This window comes from Solea solea, chromosome 13, assembly GCF_958295425.1.
Source record: "Solea solea chromosome 13, fSolSol10.1, whole genome shotgun sequence".
NCBI classification, from domain to species: Eukaryota; Metazoa; Chordata; class Actinopteri; order Pleuronectiformes; family Soleidae; genus Solea; species Solea solea.
The window spans coordinates 14,499,978-14,514,658 of NC_081146.1; positions in this window are offsets into that span (position 1 = coordinate 14,499,978).

Sequence of the window (14,681 nt, forward strand, 5' to 3'; positions counted from 1 at the left end):
ACTTGGAGGTAATGGGGAAATATCTGTGGCCTTGGTCATGCTTCCTGTTCATGTACATTTTTACTGCTATAAAATAATGTGCATAAATCGCCTTCAGAGACACTCTGAAATGTGAATTCTGCTGTCCCAGTTTGAACTGGTATATTTAACCTGTTCAATAAAGAAAATTCTGTCTCTTATTTCCCTCAGCATGTAAGGCCCGATTTGTACCTACAAGGCCTTATTTGTTAAAGATAATCTAGTAAAAAATAATAAAACTATTAAAAAAAATATTGTAAAATAGTGTATTTAAAATAACCTAAATTCTTAATGTATTTATTTATTGATCAGTTGTTAAGATAATGAGTTAAAATTGGGTCTTACTAGTATAATGCCAATATAATGATTACTTATAATATATTAGTATTCACTTGCATGTTACTTACTTAGCTACAGAGAATGATACCTTTTCCCTTGTTCCAAGTCAGAAATGCAAATAGTATGAGTTTGCCTTTTCTAACAGCAAATGTTTGCATCACTGGCTAGTTTATATATAAACATGTACGTATATATCATGTAGCTTTGAAACACTTCTTCACAACAAATCATCACATTTATCAATATCAGGCTCCAAATCCAATTGTCACAGCTGCACAGCTGTCGTTTTAAATGGTCAATTGAATACTTTCATGGTAATAAAGATGGGTCTGTGAGGCAGACTCGTGTGTGAGGTGAAAATCTCAATTTTGTTTTTCTGCTCCGTCACCTTGATGTCTGAACTCCAGCTCCGAGAAACAATTCTGGTGCCAAGAGCCGTCCATGAAACACCATTACCATGGTGCTTTTATGTCGGTGCAGCCTAATTAATTATCAGAAAAAACAAACAACACCTATCTAAACTGAAGCCTGGGTATCTTCAAGATGTCACAGCTGACTTTTTAAAAGCACATCTACTATCAGATCACAAACTCAGACACCATTTATCACTCTCTCTGTCCTCTTTCTCTCGCTCTCGCTCTTCTTTCAATAAGTTCTTAAGAAGCATGGAAACCATCTCCAACAGACAAAACAGTGGACAAGTCTCTGTGATGTCCTAACTCATTCTGCTCCTCTTCTCTCCAAAGCCTTGGGGCCGACGCACTGGGACCCAAAACCAACACACACATAATGGGGCCTTGTTGGGACTGCCTTAATATCTCTAAAGTTATGTAAATGAGGAGGGAAGAGGGCAGCACAGGAGTAGAGTGGAGCAGAGCAGAGGAGGAGGCAGTGGGAGTGTTTGCGTGTCCGAGGAGGCTGCTAAGCTCCCATTACCAGGGGATTAGGCAAATGCTGCTGTTGTATCGATGCTGGTTCGACAGCAAACCGCCAACCCTAATCCCCTCCTCTCTTCTCCTTCCGACAACGCCTCATCAACGCCTCCTCTCCTCCTGCAGTCACCCCAACAATCGTTAAAAATCTCCCAACTTTCTGGATTCAACTTTTCAACTCTCTCCTCTTGTTTCTCAGTCATGCATATACACTCGAGCTGACACAAAAACAAAAAAAACAAAAAAAAAACACAAATACTACTTGAATTACTTGGTTCACAGCCAGTGTAAATTTGTCTGCTCATTGATTTCTCTGACATGTGATGTTTGTCTGTGGGTGTGTGTTTGTGAATGTGTGAGAAGTGATCAATATTGAAAGCCAGAGAGTGCCTTTCTGGTTTGTCTGTGATGTGTTTGCCTGGAGCCTCGGATCGCAGCTACGACCCACCGGCTTTTGAACACCACAACTCATCAGTTCACTGCTCTTCTGACTCTGGGCAGGAGGACGAGCGCTGGTCTCCGGGTGCTGCTCACTGCTCCCTGGACGCCCTGGTGGCTCCTTTAAAGAGATTCTGCAGACATCTCTCAGCTTTATCTTCCTGCAGTGAGACAGTGCGTAACGATGGGAGAAAGGGAGGGGAAGAAGAGCACATTGTGTTCCATTTGTTGGCCTGCAATTCCCCTTAAACTTTTAGCCTCTCACATCCTTTTATAGGGTTATTATGTTGATGGAGAAATAATAATAATGGACCATAAATACTCATTTACACTATTTATTAAAATAAATATATACAGGAACATGATGAAATTGGCCAGTAAACCATTATTAGCACTTTTTTTGCTTTAGGGTTTTTATACACAAGTATGAACAGATCTTTATTGTCACTGTTGCAGGAACAATGACAAACAGTTTAGTATAAAATGCAATGAAAAACATACATTGCTCAATGCACATGTGTGGTGATGCAACAAACATCATCTATGAGCAGACACACACGCAATAAAAGCAACAACAAAAAGAACCGATTAATGTTGCATATGTGATCACTGACTATCCAACATGGCTCAAGCTGAAGTGTGTCATCATAAAGTGAGGAAGCTGTTCTGAGACAAACGATCTGTGTGTGTATGTGTGTAAGTGTGTGTGTGTGTGTGTGTGTGTGTGTGTGTGTGGATGTGTGACACAGTTGCAGGCAGAACTTGGAATACTCAATTATCACATTAGCACATCCAGGGAGAAGCCGAAAGGCTATACACATGCACTTTACACGAGCACACACACACAGTCACACACACACACACACACACCACCCCCACATATCTCTGGAACTGCAGGCCCCCTGCTAAGAAGCTCAAACAGACCAACTGAGGGTGGGGGCTGCTGCTGCTGCTGCTGCTGTCTCTGGTGGTGGTGGTGAGTTCGGGGAGGAAGGGAGGGCTCTTGGTTGTTGAGAAGCATGCGGCTGGTGAGTGACTTTGAGACCAAGGTTAGACACAAACCACCGTTCTGTTCTGCTGTTGGCCGTGTTGTTGTTGTTGTTGTTGTATTCTCTCCATTCGTTAATTTCTGAGACCAGTGCGTTCACGCAGCAGGGGTGAAGATGCTGCTCAGGGCCCCGAAAAAACACACTGGATCCCTGCTCGACCTTTAGTACATTGTAATGCGACGTCTTCCACCATCGCACTTCGACGGCTAATCACGTACAAGCGTTATTTACATTTCTGGCAGATTATCCTGGAACTTGTAGCTTTTAGTGTTGAGTTAATTCCACTGTTTATCCAGTAAACAGGCAGAAGCTGAGAGCATAAGTAGACACTACACAGTACTACATCACATTTTATCTTGAGCAGTAGTATGGATTGCAACAAAAACATTTTTTTTTTATTACTGAATTACCACTGGCAGTCTCATTTCTGTTTCGTCAGAGGAATTCTCACAATTAAACTTAGTGAATGTTGAAAATGTTGTGCTATTATCCACACAGGTGCCCCCTGGTTATTTAATTTCTGGATAATTAATAATTTTGCATAGATATTAAACAGCTTTCCTGTTAGTCATAAGCCACGTATGTTTTTATACGTCCTGACAAAGACAAGTCAAAATCTGATAGTTTTACTTTTACTATTTTCCTTTAGCCTCTGTCCCTTTTTTTTTGTAGTTGTTGAACTGAGTAAGTAGCTTTCTTCAAAAACTTTAAATTAGTTATCCATCCACTCAGGGAAAAGGCAGACAAATCAAACAGGTAGCTGGTGTTATTAATTCCTTTGTGCAGCAGTTGTTGCTAAGGTAACACTCAAGGAAGGGGCAAGGGAACAACAATAACTATTATCCTTGATAAGTGACAAAACACTGAACATTCGCTAACAAACAGCTAAATAATAATACAAAAAACAGTTCATACACGCCCAAACAAAGCTTTATAAATCTGATATGCAACAAAAGTAGGTTAAGATGAGAAGCAAAGAGCCTGCACCACAACAGTGCATTAAAGCTGTCACTGCTCTGCTATCAATTCTATTACCCTTTGTTAGAAAAACCTGTTTTAAAGTCAGAATGTATATACCTGATGCCTGTGGCAGTATCTCCATAGAACAAGGGGGAAAGTATTAAAGTTAAGCTCACACGGATTTCAGCCTACACAGAAAAGAGCAGAGCTCTATATTCGTACTCGTAGATTACAAAATAACAAAAATTAGCTTCTCTTTGCAGCTTCTATCGCAAAAGACCAACAAATATGTCCCGAGTTTGTCCTTTTACATATGACAAACACAGCAGGAGAATATCAGGAACATGCATGGCATGAATTCATGTGTGGTGCACATTATCCTCACGTTTGACTGAGGAGATGACGGGACACATTTTTGGAGACATTTGCATTGTCACATTCAATGTTTGCAATCAGTCTCTGGAATCATCTGGACTTCAGTGCGTGTCGACAAACACCATACAGAAAATAAATAATAATTTGAGAGGACTTGTGCAAAAACATTTACAAAAAAAACTCTCTATATAGAGATGGTGCATGGATGTGTTTATAAAGTTGATTCACTTCATTGTTCATTTGGTGCTGAATTGTTTACATAAAAAGGGAATAATTGTTTATATTTATATTATTACAGTATGTTACATATCATGTCAGAAATGTAGGGGAAAAAAGGCACTAAATAAATAAATATATAAAAACCTCATGGTGTCATGACGGTGAAGAACGACTCGCTGTCAGTATGGCTCACTGTCAGCTGATATGCCGTAAGAGGTGTGGCTATTTAAAGTCTAGTGGTCGGGCCATTCAGATTACAGGGCCAGTAACTCTGTGTGCGTACATGTTGCCGTGTGTGTGACTTTAGTGTGTCATTGCTGAGGTGTTGCCATGATACTATGTCTCCTCTGGTATGTTGTAAGGAGAGAGAGGCAGAGGGAAAAAATGAACTGTGAGGAGTGCAAACAGATGCCTTATGAGCAGACAGCGAGGCATGTTGAGAGGGTAATGAGTGCGCTGGAGTGTAAAATATGTGTGAGTAACAGGGATGTCATGCTCAGTCTGGGCCTTATCACACACCTATTGTTACAGTGTGTGACATAAGGCGGTGAGTATGTGACACTGCCGTAATTTAATTACTCTGCTGATTATATCATTATTTTATTTTCCATATTTCTGCTTCACAACAAACCTTATCTGTCACATTTGACATTGCATTGCATTTCCCCCCCCCCCCCCCCACCATAATAAGATTTTTTTTTCTGGAGTCTATAGGAATAAATTATGGGTATAACACTGATGGGGCTGAGAGCTAGTATAGAAACAACATATGAACGTGAGGTTTGAGCATGACTCAGCTTTTATGTCAATCATCAGGATGCTGTGCTGGACATTTAAATGTGTAATCTACATATTGCTTCAGAACCTTGTCATATTTCTTTTGTTAACCTTGAGTTTACCTCAACACGTGACAAAACTGCTGTCACTGTGAAGTTTCCACAAACTAAAAGAAGACATTCACACCTTTTCTTTTGTTAATGCAGAGCTTCTTTTTCAGCTAGGCCTTGTAAAGCTGATACGCTGAAGAAGTTAAGACTGGAAGTCTGGGCCCACTGATCACTGTGTGATGGTCGTGTATCTGATCTGCTGTGACTCACACACATCTGCTGCTCTGGTTTAACCAGTCTTTGGCTTTGAAATTTGCCATTACTTGGTTTGTTAAAGGAAACCAAAATGCTATAGTGCTTTTACTTTGTTGAGTTTTTGACCCTTTTGACTCATATAGAAGTTGATACTGTGGTTAAAGCTGAGTTCATTTATTTCACCGTGAACTATTTGTGGCTTCCAGGAAAATAGTTCTCTTTCTTAAGAAGAGAACTACAACTCACTCGTGTGTGACATAATTAGGGAAGAGACAATAACACATTGTTGTATCACAAACTCCAGTATCTACCAATACCGATATAGTCGTTTTGGACCATTTATGAACTATGAAGCTGTTAACAACACATTTGTGCTGAGTCATTTCAAAGACATGATTCTCCAGCTCTGTAACACATATTGTTCTCCCAAAAAGAAGAAATAAACAGCTCAAACATGACTCGGCTAAAATGCATTTGCTGATTTTTATTTACATTTTTGCAGTCTGTGCAAAGTGACGATATATAGGTTTTTGCTAATGGGCATATGGGTGATTGATATGAATTACAATGTATGTATGAACCTCAGTGGTACAGCTGCAGCCTTCTACTCCAGAATGTACACAGTGTAATGTTTGTACAACCAAACTGAAATGCATCTCAGACAAATTTATTTTTTTCAAATTATTGTACAAAATAGAGAAAATGTTTAGTCTAGACACTTTATCATTTTGGTCCTCAATCATATTTTTTTCCTTCAGTGGTTCCTTCTTCCCTCTGCACTGTAAAAACTGCCCAACTCAAATAAATGTTCACTACACAGCAGGGTGACATAAACAGGTTTCACATACAGGTTTCTCATTAATTCAAGATATAGACCATCTTCACTTGAGACATTAAAATAGTGGAAATAATTAATAACGTTAATAAAATCTACCTTTTGTTGTTCCAGTCTTGTTTGTGCTATAGCACTGAGGCATTGTGTACTCTCTTATATCCAGTGTTCATAGACTTACTGCACCAGCTAAATGGAACAAATGTTTGGTTGTTGTTTGTTTTTTATTTTAAATGACACATTTTCTAAGAAATGATACTGCTTTTACGAGACAAAACAGCATATTATTAAATAAGTCTAACCAAAATTCCAGGTTTGTAGAGTGTAGTAGCACTTTATTAATTGAAACCAGTGTTTTAAATTGTTTTGTAAATGTACTTATTGTGCAGTAGTTTATCTTCATTAATATCACCACTGAACCTGGGCAACAACATACAGTTCATTCTTGACTAAATCAGGCACTATAAATAAATAGTTAAATAGAATTATACATAGTGTTTTTTATATTTCAAATAACCATTTTGGAATATTCTTTATAATCTAATATTTAACCTGCCGCTGTAATGCTCAAATGTCACTGTAAACAGTACTTGATTCATTCAAAATGATTGCATGTTAGCCATAGATGATTATATTGTGTCTCTGAGTCCTTTGCTTCTCACATTGATTAATGCTGCTGTAAATATGTTTTTTGTCGTTTGTTTATTTTTATTTTTTTTACTATAAAGCTAATGTACTTCATTTATTGTTTTTTATTGATCACATTTAATAGACTTTCAGGTTTTTATTTATGGGTGTTGCGTTTTTGCTTTCCACCTTTTAATTGGCTTATAAATCACAGGTGCAAAGACGGGGTGAGCGGAGCCTAACAGAGCCTTAAGCTGTGATGCTTCACCACGCATGCCTTTGTTAAATGAGTCTATGCAGAAGGACTCCAGACTGAAGTGGGAGAAAGCGAGAGAGAGAGAATGAGATGGATTTGACACACAAAAGGCATTTTTCGAAACACATATGTGCAAAAATGTAACACTGGCTGACTCCATGTATTGGTGCTTCAGTTGCAAGGTCCCATTGTGTAAACTTAACGTGTATTTTGTGTCTGACCTAATTGTGTGTGTTCATACAAATGCACACGCACTCACAGACATACTAACACTTAAAGTGACTGATTCTCCAATGTCCATCACACAGTGAGGCCTGAGGGCATGGGAAATATGTACACGCAACTGTGAAATGACACATCTGTAGAAAAACGTAGGTCCAAGCTCAACAAAAGTGTTAGTGAGCCACACAATGACAGCACTTGAAATGGTTTCACCCACTGAGATGAATGATGGCTTTCCATGGTTTCTTCCTGCACTTTAGCAGCTATAATGACACATCACAGTCGGGTACAGTTATGATCCAGGCATAAATCTGTAAACTCATGTAGGCTCAATGTCTTTCTCGTCATGTCGCAACAAACGGTGTGCAGTAACAACATGCTAACAATTATGTAATGGGGAAGTCATATTATGGTAACACCACCTTATTTCTAATAGAGTGTCCAATTGAGTAATAACAATATAACAGTAGATAAATATCACAGGTTTCTCCTTTGTGATTTTCAGGTTATAGCTTGGTAATGAGGATTACATCAGTGTAATTCCGTCACATCACAATGTTTCTCAATAATAATTAGCACATAATATATTTGAAATCCATCCTCTCTTATGTCTCACACACGCTCACCATTGTTTTTTACCAAGCTATACTTGGTAATTGACTGTAGTGCAAACTGTTACCACAAATTTAACTCTCTGAGACGGTATTTCGGCAATACCTGTGTGACTCCTTCAAACAATGTGAATCAAACCTTCTCAATTATTGCTGTTTATTTCTCACACATGAAACACCAGCAATAATATTGTTTGCATCTATGTTTATTTACAGTCCTGCATTGATTTGCACCAAACTAAGCAGCAGGATGGAGAAACATGTTCACATTAGGTGCAGATTCAGTTATTTGGATTCAAGGATGTTTTATTATTTCCTCGTCTGAAACAATTATAGCAGTGACACCTATGCTTTTGTGTAACTTGGTGCACACCAACATAAACGTGACGAAAATGTTGGGAAAGTTTGCTTTCTACGCAATGCACTCCCAGTTTTTAGGGTGCAAATGAAACATAATTTAAGGAGCAACAGACAATGTTTGTGTACTTCTTCCAGGTTTATTATTCTTCAGTGATAGTTGTAAAAACACAGCAGTAGCAAGATGCTGAATCGGATGCAGGTACTTTTTTGAAGAGATGTACTTGTGCCAGCACCTCCACTCGACAAACACACACAAGACAAGACACTTTCTTGCAACAGGGTGTTTTTCACAGCAGGTGTGCTTATTATGGCACAACGCCGGCTCCTGAGGAAGTCGTCAACAACATTTTACTGGAGAGAAGGAAGATGTACACTGTCGAGATAAATTGAAGTTAAGGCCATTGTAATGGAGGTGTACTGCATGGTAATAACATGGTTTCATTCATGTTAAACAGATAATATTTTTCTCCTGCATCCCGGTAGGAGAATAAAACAGTAAAAGCAAGACATAGACTTCAAAATATAAAACTGGATGTGCAATGCACTGTGTCATTTATTTATTTTTTTACCTCATAATGATAAGTTTAAACCAAATAATTAACAGTGTTGACTGAATAAATGTATTGACATTCGTCTATACGCAGATTAAACTGAAACTAAGGGGTTTGGAATGTGACGACTAATGAGGAAATAATGTGGGGCGGTTATGACCAAACCTGTTTATCTCTCAACAACCTAATGTGTCATTTAACCCTCACTCACTTTTATGGCCCCTGTCCATCTTACATTCAGTTTCCTCCCATAACAGCTGATCCAATTAATTCTTAGTCCATAGAATCCCCCAGCCAACTGAGACTGGGACACCTGAGTGTGTGTGTGTGCACACGCAAATGTGTCAGGTGTGGTAGTTTCAGCCTCGCCTAACCGGTCTGTTAGATTCTGACTGAATGTGACAGGGATAAAATATGTGTCTGTGTGTGTGTGAAGAGGTAACTTTTATGTTAACATGGCAGAGTATGGGAAGCAGCAGAGTGGGTTCAGGTGTGTTTTTTTCTGAATTTCTCATTTAGGAGTTAGGTTGGAATTATCTGAAACTCTCCAATTTATGTTAACAATGAATAAATTCTGCCCTGGATTTAGCTGCTTTTTACACTAGCATGGGGTTTTTGAGCCCCATAAAAGATGGGAAAAAAATGGAGGTCTGCAACAGAGACCTTTTAAAACAGTAACGCTGTTTTGTGATTGCTTCTTAGTGACTATAATTCATCTCTAAGCTGTGCCAAACCTTACTTTCAGTTTAAGATTCTCCTCATTGTTGGCCTCATAAGAGAACAGCTCTCATGCTCTGACCTTTCACCATTGCTGTCTCTTTTAAGTCGTTTCTGAAACTCAGCAAACAGCGACAGACCAGAGATTCACCTACAGTACCTGTTTACACTGGAAAGTGCATGCCTGGTTTATTTGAATGGCCAGTTGATACGTTTCCATGTGTGATAGTATGAATGCAGATGACTTCTGACTAAATAGAACTGAGATGAATCACATTTGCGATGAAAATTGATAACACGACTGTTGCATGATGTGGGCCTGGGAGAGTTTGCTGCACACCACAGTCATAAAATGTAAATGTATCTGCAGTTTTTCTATAACATGTGCAGCTCCCATAAAATAACAACATGCTTTTTTCCCTGCTTCTGTTTAGCTGCCATTTTAACTTCAAAATCACTTGGACAAAGTGGATGGTTGTATATATATATATATATATATAGGCCTTTTAAAACATAAAGGCAGCAATGTGGACTACAACAGTAGTTTTTAATAGTGCTGGGTGAATAGAACTGACCAGGTTGTGGAACTGTGTTGGAGACTTCTACATGTACAGTATGCTTTCTCTTTAATCCTGACATTCACATATGAAATGTGTATATTTATATACTTAGCTCTGATTGACCTTTCACACGGCATCTTATTAATGTATGTCTACCTTTGTATATGTCCGTTTTTCTTCAGTCCACATATCACCTACTATCACAAAGCCTGTCCGCTGCTGTATGGCAATGTTTCAAAGCTGATATTTATACAAGGCCAATAATAATGCAATACATCAATGCTGCTTCAGAGAAAAATATTACAGATTTCCAATAATATTCCGGTAATAATGCATGCTGTATTTAAATAAATGGCTTGATACCTTCAAAAAGAATTCAAATGCGTGCCCATTTCACATTCCTCTGCTTGAAAATGACAGGCTTAAAATTTATATTCATGTTGGCAACTACATTTATGAAACGCATGTGTATAATTGTGGTTTCTTTATAAAAGCATCACTTGTGAAATTCCTTCAGAGGTGTAGATGAATACATGACTGAATAGAAAAAGTATATAGTGTATTATCTTTTTTTAATATATTCTAAATATTAAAATGATTTTGCTTCACGGTCAGTTTCAAATCAGACTTTTTCAGTTAATTTGTTTTATAATGAACAATGATCGGCCCTGATCTGGTGCAACATTACTGCAGAAGGTAGTTTGTTGGTGAATGTGGTGAATTGGTGAATGCTAAGACTAAAAACATGTCCATCTCAATTGTACATAGAATATATCACCTGGCTCATCTGACATCCTTTAAAACTATTTTGTGTAAAAAAGAAAATCAATCAGACAGATCACTGACCTCACCAAGAGGACAATATGAAGTCTGTGTTTCTCTTATTTAAAACAGTCCCACAGACACAGGTGCAAACTGAAAGACCGTGTGTGTCAGGGGCTTGGGGAATGCTGTGGGAGAGAGTGGCACAGGTGGCACGGAACCCCAGCAGTGCCAAGAGCATCGGATCGGCATGTGGCGTGCAGCCAACCACACACAACATATGCCAAAGGGGAGAAAAGAGAGCGATAAAGAGCGAGAGATAGATAGATAGAGAGAGAGAGTTTTTCTAATGACCACATGGGTCCACAGGTCTCCTGTCTTGCTCCATATGCTGTTAGCGTGTCTCTCTACCTGTCTGTCTCTACGCAACAAATTGCTGTCAATGGTCACGCTGTTAGCGTGTCTCTCTACCTGTCTGTCTCAACGCAACAAATTGCTGTCAATGGTCAAACTGTCGGTGCAAAATGTATGGGCATGCGACACGATGGGGGCATCGTCCATCTTAGCTCTGAACATCCAACGCAGTCATATCCATACAAACTACACTGGAGCACAGTTCCAGCTTGTGTTATTATCATATTCATCAATTATGTAAACAGCTATGTGAACAGAGTGGGAACACACAAACATGCACATGCGCACACACACACACAAGCACATTCCCCAAAACGCATGCATATTAATGAAGTGCCGTGGGGCTAGACATGACCTCCGCGTTGCCTCCACACAGACATGAACGTTCGTGCACATACACTCAAAGGTGTTTGACAGTCCATAGCTGAGGGGAGAAAGTGTGTTTATCTTGGATACAGAGAGGACTTCTCACTGTGTGTGTGTGTGTGTGTGTGCGTTTGTGCTGTGTTTGTTTGGCATATGACTGAAAAAACTACATCAGGAGTGTTTGGCGCTGAATTTAAGCCTTATCCTAACACTTCACTCGATGTATTCGATAAATATTGGTCAGCCAATATTATTCAGAAGACAGAGAAAACACGTGCTATGCTTTGTGTGAACGTTAATATTAGTTTCTCAACCAAACTGTCTCAAATTATGAATCTACTCTTTGATTTATTATTAACGAATATCACAAATGTAATACATGTGTTCAAGCGCACTTTTCATGAACCTACATATCTGCTTAAAAACAAACCTGACAAGGATGCACCATGGGTAAAACCACAGCAACAATAACAACAACTGTTGTGAAGTTTGTGGCATTTTTGGCATGTGTCTGGTGGAGGCAGAAAAGTGCAATGCCAACAGAAAAGTAGCTGTCAGGTTTGAACTGGACTTGAACTGGTTTAACAGCTGTACCTCAGGTATAGTGACACCTGAGCTTGGATCTGCCAACTGCAATTCTTGACAACAGGGTTGTCCAAAAACATCAAAGTTTAATAACATAATAATGTAATAATAATGTCTTTTTAAAAACAGGCCTACTAATCATTTATGTAGGAAACGGCTGCTTGACATTTCTTTTATAATGCTTTACCCAATTCTTCAATGTCTTCTCTGTGTTAAACACCAAAATGAACATCCATTGATTAATTATGTTTAATATTGTTTTTATTATGCATTTCTTATCTACAGCACCTTTCCATGTTATTTCTAATGCATGTTAAATCAACCAAATTAGCTTGCAAACAATTCTAAAGTGATATTTCCAGCCAAAAAGTAAGAAGTTACAGAAGTTCTTTGATTCAACCATGTTCCACACATAAACCTACATCCTTTGTCAGAATGTAACCAAGTAATTTCGCCATCTAAACTTAAACAGCATGAAAAAAGTGAAAATCACTTTTTCAGTGTTAAATTGAGCTTTTATGAAAAAGCTTCAGCAGGAGGCCACTGCCTGGAGAATATGAAGCAAATAGCAGAGCATGCATGTTTCATTTTTTTTTTTTTTTCACTCGTGGAGCAGCAAGGCTAGATCTGTCAGTTTCATTAGCACACATGCACACGCGTACACACAAGTGGGAACAAGAAACACACTTTGCTGACAGCTCTGTTGTAGAGTGTGTGTGCAGGTGTATGCACAGGAGGGGGTGAGAGACTGAGGGGGTGAGCTAAGAAGGGAGAGACAGTAGAAAGGAGAGACAGAAAACCAAAAAAGGGAAAGATGATGAGTCTTAACGATGAGAGCTGATATTAAATGTTAAAATCAGGGAAAACAGATCGTTTCAGACAAGTTCAACTGAAACAAAATACACCTAGGACCACAGGGAATAATCTTGCCCATTGTCATTTATTTATTGTAAACTTATAAGCATCTTAAAGTCCCAGTGTATATGCATTAGCGACACGTAATGGTGAGAAGTTACGTGTGCAAAAGTGCAAAGTGCAAAAAAATGGAGGACGCTACATACTACAGCTCTCGCCACTCCTTCACTCTTTTCTCTTGCTGTTTCCTCCTTTCCATTTTGTTGATTTATGCATAATTGGGTTAATGTAGGTGGAGCCGTTCTTCTTTGTTTGTGCAGTTTGCTTCTGCTTCAAAACCATAGATTCTATATAAAATATAGACAGAGCGGTTTAACCACCCGAAATGTTGCTTTTCTTGCAGTTGATTCATACCATCAGTGTAATGGTCACAATTGCTAGATTCAGAACTTCTCCAATAGCACGTGATGTTGATTTTGTCAATGCTGTGAACTTACACTTTAAAAAAACTGACATGACGCTGGTCAAATTGCGAATTTTGAGGCTGCTTAATTTTGTGACCAGAAGACGACATCCATTTTTAAACACAGTCTATGTTCAAAATACAAAACATTTTTCCATTCAGGCTGCTATAGAAAGATGGTGGTGCAAGATGGCGGCCTCAACATGAGGCCTCCATGTAAAGGGCTTATTTTAAGACCACAAAAAAATAATCATTTTAATTTTATATCAGTTATACACATATTATGCTCAATTTCTGCCACTAAAACCTCCTCAATGTTACACAACGGACCTCCATAACAGGTTTACTCTACAACCCAAGATGCATGGGGGCATGAGGGCCCATCCAGAACTTTTTTGCAGCCCTAGTTATAATCTTGTTTTCATTTGTTTGTTATGTAGCCCAGAACGGACAAACCAACCACATCTTTGTTCTTTTTTTTAAATGCCGCCTGAGAATCTCTGTAGTTTCTTATATACACTTGGATGACCTAGATTTCACTAAATCCTACAGTACATGCTGGTATGTTAAGTTTACACAGGGGAAAAAAAAAATACACTGCACAATATAGGTGTTACTTATCTAGGTTAAATAAGTAACATAATTAAAGAACTGACACAATTTCCAGAGCCATGGTTCAAGAGGCTGTTTGTCACAGGGCTCGGCCAACTGCCCATCACCTCTCTACAGAGTTCAGTAAAACATGCCAAGAAAATGAGTGGCATGCTCAAAAACGATGCCATCTCAACAGTAACTGTTTTCATGGGCGGCAAATCAAGGCTGTGGCTTCCAGACAACATTTGGAGCCAAAGTAGACATGCAGTTTAGCCAGCGATTATGACCAACAGTATTTTTGCATGATAATTTGCTCCCTCACAGTGCACTGTGCTGTAGACATTGATATTGTCTGAGTTGCCAATCCAGTTCTTGTCTGACTATATTGCTGTGATGGCCTCAAAGCAGAAACACAAACAAAACAAGAAAACAAAAACTCAGTCAGAGGTAGAACTTCCAGTCCTTTTTCTTTTTAAGAGTGTCATCTAATGTCC